Raw genomic sequence first — 9,837 nt, forward strand, 5'->3', positions numbered from 1 at the left:
CCATGAACCGATGAAGGCATTGCCATTAAGGAATCATCTACATGTACAATCAAATCTATACAGAGTATTTTCACATCTTCACTAGAATTTTTTCTCTTACAGATTTACCTTTTCCCCAGCCACATGTGAAAGCAAATACTTCCCTGTGCAAAGTGAAGGGATGAAACGCTGCTGAAGAGATCTGAAGAGCTACTCGGTTTTATGTTGAGGAGAATCAAAGAAAAAGGAAGGGGGTTGAGGCCAGAGGTTTGACGTGAGGTTTCTTGATGTTAAGAGAAGGCAGAAGTTATGAAAATAATGGGGGAAGCGGCCAGGCTAAACAGCTTCACTTAAAAGGACGCAGGGGCAGGACGCAGAGCAGAGTATGAAAATAGTTATCACGACTCCTCTGAGTGGATGCCAAACAATTTCCAGTTCCTTCAGGTTTGAGTTATCAACCTTTAGTGGGAGATGCTCTTTGGATTCTTGTTTGATGCTTTCTGTTTATTTTTCAGTCCTTATCAGAACTTGTCTAGGTTGCTAAGTTTTTCAAAGAACCAGGTTTCAGGGTTGGTCCTGACCGCTGGGTTTGCTTGTGTGCCTGCTTGCCTTTTATGTCGATATGATGGTCACTACTGATTGTCAATCACTCCGGAGATAAGCCTCTGGGTACACCGCTGTGGGGTTATCTAGAATAGGTTAGCCTCTGAACGTGGGGGTGAGGGATTTTTCTGAATGGCATTAATTGAAATGGAAACTGTAAATGTGGGCAGCGCCACCCACCACCCTCACCCATTCCAACAACACCCACAACACAGATACAAGGAAGCCCAAAGGGAAAGCTTTTGCTTTTCACTCATTTGTTTTGGGGTCTTGCTGGGAGCTGCTGGGGCACCCCCCCCACCCCTGCCGGAGACCCTGTCATCCTTCAGAAGTGGACTGAAGACCAGTGGCTCTCTAGGAATCTGGTTTTCTGTTCTGCTAATTAATTAAATTCTTTCATGCATCAATTCATTTTTACCATTAAGTCTATAGGACTTATTTCTTTTTCTTTTTAGGTTTTTTTTTTTTTCTTCTTTAAGACAAAGTCTCACTATTTAGCCCTGGCTGGCCTGGAATTCGCTGTGTATAACAGGCTGGCAGAACTCACAGAGACCCACCCACCTGACCCTGCCTCCCCAGTGCTGGGATTAAAGGCAAGCACCACCACGCAGGGCTATCAGACTTTTATTAAAGTATACTCTCTACAACTAGCTACTTTTTTTCTAGTTCTTTTATCTGTTTTCTTTTCTCTAGTCACATTGGCTAATAAATATATTTCATGTCAAAAAATATTGGAGGTAGTAAATTTGCTCATGTTCTGTGCCTGTGTTGAAATGTTATTTGGGGGAGGGGACTTAAGTATAGATTTTTTTTTTATTATGTTAACAGTTATTCCTATTTTCCCAAAATGTTTTTATTAGAATGAAACTCTATTAAAGGCCTTTTTACTTCAGCATTTATGGAAATATTTATATGACTTTTTTCTCTTGAGAACTATTAAATAGTTGACTAATAAACTTTCTAATATTAAATCATCCTTGCATTTTGATATCAGTCATATTTAACCTAATTTATTGTCTTCTTGATGTGCTGATAAAGTCTATTCATTAATAAAAATTGTAGCTTATTTTAGTATACATATATTTTATATTTTGGGGGGGCTCTTTTTGAGACAGGGTCTCCCTGTAGCCCCAGCAGTCCTAGAACTCACTATGTAGACCAGGCTGGCCTTGAACTCGCAGAGATCTGCCTGACTCTGCCTCCCAAGTGCTGAGATTTAAGGCGTGAACCACAACGCCCAGCTATTTTAGTATATTTTTAATTACATGTATGTAGATATGTCTGTATGTGAATATGTACACTTAATTGCAGGTGTCTGTGGAGGACAGAAGAGTGTGTCAGATCCCTAGATCTAGAATTACAGGCATGTGGGCTGCCTGATGTGCATGCTAGGAACTGAACTTGGGTCCTCTGGAAGAGGAGTGTTTTTAACTGCTGAGCCATCTCTCCAACAAACACCCCTCAACCCCCAGCAACACCCACACTTCTGTTGTTTTGTGGTCAATTAATATTTTATTAAGGATTTTTAATGTGTATGAATGTATTGCCTGCATGAATGTAAGTGTACCAGTGTCATGCAATGCCTGCAGAGGTCAGAAGAGAGTGTGGAATTCCCCTGGAACTAGAGCTACTGATGGTTGTTAGCTACCATGTGTGTACTGGGAATCAAACCCAAGTCCTCTGCAAAAACAGCCAGTGCACTTATCCACTGAACCATCTCTCCAGCTCCTTTATTAAGGATTTCTGCATTGATATTCCTTTTTTCTTTTCTTTCTTTTTTTTTTTTTTGTTGTTTTGTTTTGTTTTGCTTTGTTTCGACAGGGTCTCCCTAGTCCCAGCCCACCTGGAAGTCACTATGTGGATGGACCAGGCCAGCCTTGATCTCAAAGAGGTCTGCCTCCCAAGGGCTAGGATTAAAGGAAGGTTCTACCATGTAATATTCCTAAATGATATAATCCCACTGTCAGGTTTAGCTACCAATAACTTTACTCACTTCATTTAAAGGATTATGGGCAGTTTACTTCCTTTTCTTTATTTTTCATACTCTAAAACAGTTCATGTACATTGAATTTATCTGATCTTTAAGATTTTGTTACACTTCTCCTGTGAAAATTTCTAGGCTTAATTTTTCTTTTTTTCTTTTAATCTCTGTTTGCTTGTTTGTTTTGAGGCTGGATCGTCCATTAGCCCTAGGTGGTCTGATCTTGCTATGTAGACCTGCCTGGCCTTGAACTCACAGAGATTCACCTGAAAGTGTGTGCCATCACACCCAGTGTAGGTTTTTCTTACGTGTTACTTCATCAATGATTCTATTTCTCCTACAAAAAAAAAAATGGTCTACTGAAACTTTCAAATATTCCACTGACATAAATTTTAGTAAATTTAATTTGAAGGTTATTTGCATAAGGATACACAAATTACTTGATGATATGACAGTTTCCCTGATAATTATTTTCTCTTTGTCATTTCTTATTTGGTAAAGCTATCTTTATTAACTTAGTTCTTTGTTTTTGTATTTTAATGTTTTATAGGGAATTGAAATTATTAATTAATTTAATATGCTGTGTCTTTGTTGCCTACTTATTAAATTCTGCTTAGAATCTATTCCCCTTCCATGTGCTTTCTTTTTAGTTGGTTTGTTGTTCTGTTTCTGGATATTTTTAGGTAGGATTTATTTATTTTTATTCTTTTGTTTGCATTTATATAGAGGTTTGAGAATATTACTTTTTCTTCTAATCACAGCTTTAAATATAACTCACAGACATGGTTATGGAGTGTCCATTATTATTCTCCAGAAATTCTATAAATTCTGTTTGCATTTCCTGTTTCACCCACAATTTACCTAATAAAATGTTTTTCGATAACAGCATGTAAGAGTCTTTTGAGATTTAATTCATTGTGAAGTCATAGTTGTACCACATTGTGACCCAGGAATATTGTTTAGACTATTTCTACTTTATGGAACTTACTAATATTTTCTTTATGAACTAAAATAGAACTATGTTTTATGATTACTACATGCACGTGGGAAGGCGGCACCATGCTCTAGTATCAGTAATGTTCTATGTATTTTCAGAACACCTTCCCAGTGATCGCACTCCTTTCTTTTCTATGCTCTTAGCTTTTTCTTGGTCCACTTGATCTATCTTATATTCTACGTGGTATTAAAGTCTCATCAGCAACTGTTTTGCTGTATTCTTCCTTTTCTCTCTTACAGTTTCTACTTTATAAAACTGACAGTTGTGCTGTCAGTAGATGCTCATAACTACAATTGGTTGTAAATTGTGACTTTTCTTTGTCTTGGTTAATATGTTTGAGTACAAAATCTGCTTTGACTAATAAGAGGTTCACGTTAGCCTGGTATAAATTTGCTTGTCAGCTTATCTTTAGCCTTTTAAATTCCAGTTAATTTAGGGATGTCTCTCACTATCAACATGTTAAGGCTGTTTGGCTGTTCCTTGAGACTCTTGGATTTCATAGGCAAGTTAAGCTTTGTGCACATTTATTGACAGTGTTGACCTAAACTCTGTCATTTTACTTACCACATAATTTGTATATTTGTTGTGTTTGTTATATGTCTTTTTTACCTTTCTTAAAATTTATTTTTATTTTGTGTATGTGTATTTTGCCTACATGTATGTAAATGCACCTGTGTCATACAGTGCCCACAGAGGCCAAAAGAGGGCATCAGATCCCCTGGAACTGGAGTTACAGATGGTCATTAGCTGCCATGTGGGAGCAAACCAGTAAAGAGCATTCCTCCGTGGCCTGTGCTCCAGCTCCTATCTCCAAATTCCTGCCCTGAGTTCCTACCTTGGGCTCCCTCAGTGATGAACTGTGACCTGGGAGATATGAGCCAAGTAAACCCTTCATCCCACTTTGGTTTGGGTCAGTGTTTGTATCACAGCAATGGAGAGAAGCTAGGGCAGCCCTCAAAGCAGCTCTTCCATTTTTGTCCTTGAACTTTCGATCTAAGTTGGTTTTTAAATACCTCGAAATTAAATTCAGCATAGAATCATTCTGCTTACTGGCTGATGGAAATTTTCATCAGTTATAATATTTTTATTTCATGCCGGGTATAGTGGCACACGCCTTTAATTCCAGCACTCAAAGGCAGAGGCAGATGGATCTCTGTGAGTTCCAGGACAGCCTGCTCTACATAGTGAGTTCCAGGCCAGCTGGGGCTACAGGGGGACCCTGTCTCAAAAAGACCAAAAAAAATTTTTTTTAATTTATTTAATAATCACATAATTAGTAGAAGCATTTCATTATAACAAGATTGACATATTTTTATTTCATCTTCTATTTTGTTCCATTATCTCCTTATAGAGTTAATCTGATATTCCTGTTACACATCAGAAGTTCCAGCTTAAGATCATCCTCTTCTGTCAATATAGAAAATCCCGATTTCTTTAATGGATGATATTTTTGGTTTTATGCCATCTTTTGATTTCTGTATAATTGTTAATTCTACCTTTTACTACCTCCTTCTCTGCTACATGCTCTCTGTCTCCTTCCAGAAGTGATGCTTCTCTAAGACTGCCTCCCCTAGGTCCACTCTTATTCAAGTTCTCCCAGACCTCAAGTCCATATTTAGCCCTCTATGTGGGACCAGAGTTTTTAAAGTTGTGCTGTTTTGTCTGTTTTGGTTGGTTGTTGGTTAGTTGGTGATAGTTTTGATCTATGTTGTATCCTCCAGACTCCTCTCTCCTACCTTGGGCACCCACAGGCTAGCAGCTATTAGTAAATTTCTTGCTGGCTGAATACCAAGGCAGATTGTGTGTCTGTCTGTCTCTCTGTCTGGTCTGTCTCCTTTATTTTTTTAAATATTTTTATTGAGTTTTTGTACATTTCATACAACAGTTCTTAATCAAATTTAGAACCCCCTCCTTTATCCATGCCCTCCCCTACCCCCACCAGACCTCAAGCATTCTGCCATACATGGTAAGTCCTAACTGGTCAAGCATTTGTACCCAGATGTTCTTCAGTTCAAGTGCATCTACTAGAGTCTAGTCAGCCTATCTAGAGATCTTGAGGAAGTTCTACTCTCCCTCATCCAGCAGTAATAAGTCTCCAACAGTACCCAGGCTAAGGCCAGTCCACTGCTCATTTCCCTTGTTCCACTCTGAGCCCTTGTCTGATTGACTCTGCATGGGTCCTGTGCACAACACCACCATCACTACAAGCTCACATGGTCAAGCTTCCAGTGGCCTGAAAACCTCTGTTTCCCTATGTTCATGAACCAACCCTGCTTCTTACAACCTTTCTACCCTCTTCCCCAATGGTCCCAGAGCCCTGGGTGGGTGAGTCCTATCTAGGGATACATACCCCACAGTCTCTTATTCTAAAAAACTGAGATATTTGTTGCCTTCTGTGTGCATTTCACTCTGTTTGAGGGAGCTTTACTGGAGAGAGTTTAGGAATGTGCTAGTATTCTCTCCACCCCCTGTTGTGCGATGTTCCATGAGCCTTAGGTGTAGAGGTTCCACTGTAGATGTGTCACCTAGAGCCGAGCATCTCTCAGATGTATGTGCTCTATGTGTCACCAGTTGTGGAACTCCACAGTAGCCTCCATCTTTTGCAAAAAGAAACATCTTTGATGCAGAGGAACATGGGGGTGGGGGAGGAGAGAACTCAGGAGAGGGGGGGATGGTGGGAGGCAGGTGCTGTAGAGGGGAGAGAGTGCATAATAAGGTGGCACTTGGACTGGGGAGGTGCGGCCACCGCCAGCTGCAGCTGCCCCTCCACTCTCCCAGTGCCGGGTGCTGTCTCCGGTCGCCGATCCTCCACTTGCACCAGCGCGGCCTGTGGCCGCCTCCATTCATGTGGTGCTGATCGCATGGGCACCTCCTCCGATCACACGGGCGCCGCCTGCAATCACACCGGTGTCACCTTCTGGGCACCGCCCCTGATCGCTTGGGTGCTGCCCTTTGCTCCTCACTGCGGCCCAAGCTGTGGTCGCTCTTCCGTTCACTCCGAGCTGAGGCCGCTCTTCTGCTTTCTGCCCTGATGCCTTCCTTCGTCTCTACTTCTGCCTGGTCCCGGACCCCAGGGCTGGTGAGGAGACTGTGTCAGCGGAGCGGCATTCAGACACAGGAGACCAGGTTCAGTGATGCAGATCAGTTTATTGTAGAAGGGCACAAGCTTATATAGGGGTAGGGGTCCAAGCAAGAAGTTACAACTCAGATCTTTGGCAGGGCTGTGTCCTATCATGACGTCGTAAGCCAGACACCTCAGAGTTAGCATAATGGCTTTCAGGTTACTTAGGTTCTGGTTTCCTTATAGGAAATCACATGACCCAGGCTGTCTTAAGTGTTGTAATTTGGGATCTCAAGGGTGGTGATTAAGGAGTGGTGAGTTCTAGGCATCAGTCTCATGATCTGCCAATGGGAGAAAATGTCACAAGGTGTTTCTTGTGGCTCCAGTGGTTGGGCCGTTGTCTCAGGCCTGCTGTATGGCTGTAAATAAGACTTTCACCCTAGGCTCAAGCCTGTCTCCCACAGGGAGGGAAGAGGGAAGTTGGACAGGGGAGAGAGAAGGGAGATGACTGGAGCTTTGGTGGCATAGGAAGCCAGAGGGAAATTAGTTTGCTCCTGAATGCCCTTAGAAATACATATACGGTGTCTGAACATTAGTGCATGTGTATACCTGGAGGGCTGTATGGCAAGGAATAGTGCCAGACAGGAGAGATCTCCCTTCAAGTGGTTGGTCAGAATTCTGAAAAAGGTTCCCAAAATAACACTGGCTATTGCCAGAGCTCTTGGTTATCTCCCAGAACTGGAAGAAAAGACCCTACTGCTGAAGACAGGACATACTTCTGACACAGGACTTCGGGTAATGTAGCAGGTACTGACCTGGAAGTCTTCTACCTGAAGTTTAGCTCTCATAGTTCTAGAGGATACTGCACAAGCTGCTAAGAGAGAAAGTCAATCAATGGTTCAACCCAGCCCTAAAGCCTAATAACCATAATGACCAGCACAGAAAACTACCTCTATTGGAACAGCAGTGGCACTGTTATTTGGGGTGTTACCAACAGCTATCTAATTGGACTACAGCCCTCTCAATGGGAGGGAACTCATGAGCAGCACAATGATTATAACAAATATACATAGTTGGAGAAGTTGTAGATCCCAGAGAAAACCCTATCTCTGTCATATCTCTAGACAAATGAAATTTCTTGCCATATGTTAAATATGGATTTTATTATTTTTTTATGTGTATGAGTATATTGCCTGCATGTATATAAGTGCACCTGGGTCACACAATACCTGCAGAGGGTGTTAGAGTCCCTGGAACTAGAATTACAGGTGGTTTTTAACCACCATGTGGGTGCTGGGAATCAAACCTGGGTCCTCTACAAGAACAGCCAGTTCTCTTAACCGCTGAGCCATCTCTCCAACCCCATCTGTCTCCTTCTTTATTAAAGCAACCAGTATTCTGTCTCTGGGACTGCTTCCTCATGATTTTATGTAAATACTAATTAACTCTCCAAAGTCCCACCTCTATACACTATATTCACATTAAGTCCCACACCTAATCCTTTACAATAAGTCAGTGCTCACAATAGCAATTAAATACCAACACAAATTTTGAAAGAAATAAATTACATCCAAATTAGAGCTCTATTAAGTAAAAAAAAAAATCCCCAAATCCTTTCATAACAGTGTGTTATGATCCTTCACAGGATTCTTGGAAGCATTAAGAATTTTAAAAGAGGAAATAGCAGAAGTATCTTCTCTTCCGGTCTCTTTGGTCTTGACCTCAGAAGCAACAAGACAAAAGGAACATAATTGTTTGGAAAGTGTTGCAATAAGACACACACACTGTGCTGCTGCTAGGGCTCTAGGGCCTATCACCTTAAGAAGCTGGCCTGTGGCAAGTGGCTACCCTGCCAAGCATGAGGGAAAGGATAACTTGAGAGCCAAGGCTGAGGTGAAACACTACCAGGATTGGACAGAATGAGGCACATAAAACTTGTCTGTCACAGACTAAGACATGGCTTCTGTGAAGGAACACCACCTAAGCCCAAGAGAGCAGCTGTTGCAGCATCCGGCTCATCTTGAGGATTTCAATAATCCTCATATGGTCATAAAATGTTCTTTATGGTCCTCAGTGGTCATATGGTAAATGTTCCAGTTTCAAAGCCAAGACAAAAAAAGTTTCAGAAGACTACCATACTTCAAAACGTTTGTGATATATAGTAGGAAATTGTCTTGGTCCATTCAGTCAACTGTAACAAAATACTATAGACTAGGTAGCTTATAAATAACTAGAATTGATTTCTTGTAGTTCTAGAGGTGGGGAAACCCAATTTCAAGGCATCAGCAGATGTAGTGTCTGATGTGGGTCTGTTTCCTGGTTCATAACGACAGCTTCTCATCGTGTGCCCCCATGGTGGATGGGGCTAGGTCTCCTTTTATATGGACACTAATCCCATTCATGAAGTTCTACCTCCAAGTCCAAGTTACATCCAGAGTCCCACCTCCTCATACCATCACACTGGTGATTAGGCTTCCCCACATTTACTTGGGTTGATGGGATATATAAACATTCAATTATGGCAGTACTCATAAACATTGGCCATTGTGGTCATGTATTCTGGAATGTTTAACTGTAGCTCTCATTCATGTAGCACCTTCAGCTAAGACTTCTTTTCCTCTACAGATATCAAAATTGCTGGTGCTAGCCATGTAGACCTACCTCTGCTTTCCACAACATCACCATTTCAGCTCCCACACCAAACACTAACTTTAAATTTTTCTTTTGGATTTTATATATATCCAAGCATTGTGGTACACAGCTTTAATCCCCCACACTTGGGAGGCAGAGGCAGAAGGATCTCTGTGTTTGAAACCAGCCTGGTCTACATCGCCAGTTCCAGGTCAGCATACACACACACACACACACACACACACACACACACACACACACACAAATTTGCACCAAATAGAATAGAAAGTACAAGAAAAAAGAGATGGCATAGGAAAATGGAAAAAAGATGCCAACTCCAATACACTATTGTGTAAGGACAGAGAAAATCTGATCTATATTAGTCAAAAGGTTTTGCTATAAAGTCTCCTTTTTAAGCTTATTGGGCCAAGTCATTCCTGATAAGAAGGAAGTGATGTAGCTGGGGATGCATCTCAGTGCAGAGCTTGTGCCTGGTGTGCACGATCCCTGGCTTTGATGCCCAGCACTGCAACAAGGGCAAACAAAAGGTTAAAAGGGGGAAAATATAGACGAGAAAAAGAAAGT

General features: G+C 41.5%; 1 pseudogene; it reads left to right on the top strand.

The window, feature by feature from the left end:
- Nucleotides 1-6,793: 6,793 nt before the first annotated feature.
- Nucleotides 6,794-8,645, top strand: LOC108491468 (annotated as a pseudogene).
- The last annotated feature ends 1,192 nt before the right edge of the window (nucleotides 8,646-9,837 follow it).

Source organism: Nannospalax galili, unplaced genomic scaffold, assembly GCF_000622305.1.
Source record: "Nannospalax galili isolate Female #2095 unplaced genomic scaffold, S.galili_v1.0 scaffold2423, whole genome shotgun sequence".
NCBI classification, from domain to species: Eukaryota; Metazoa; Chordata; class Mammalia; order Rodentia; family Spalacidae; genus Nannospalax; species Nannospalax galili.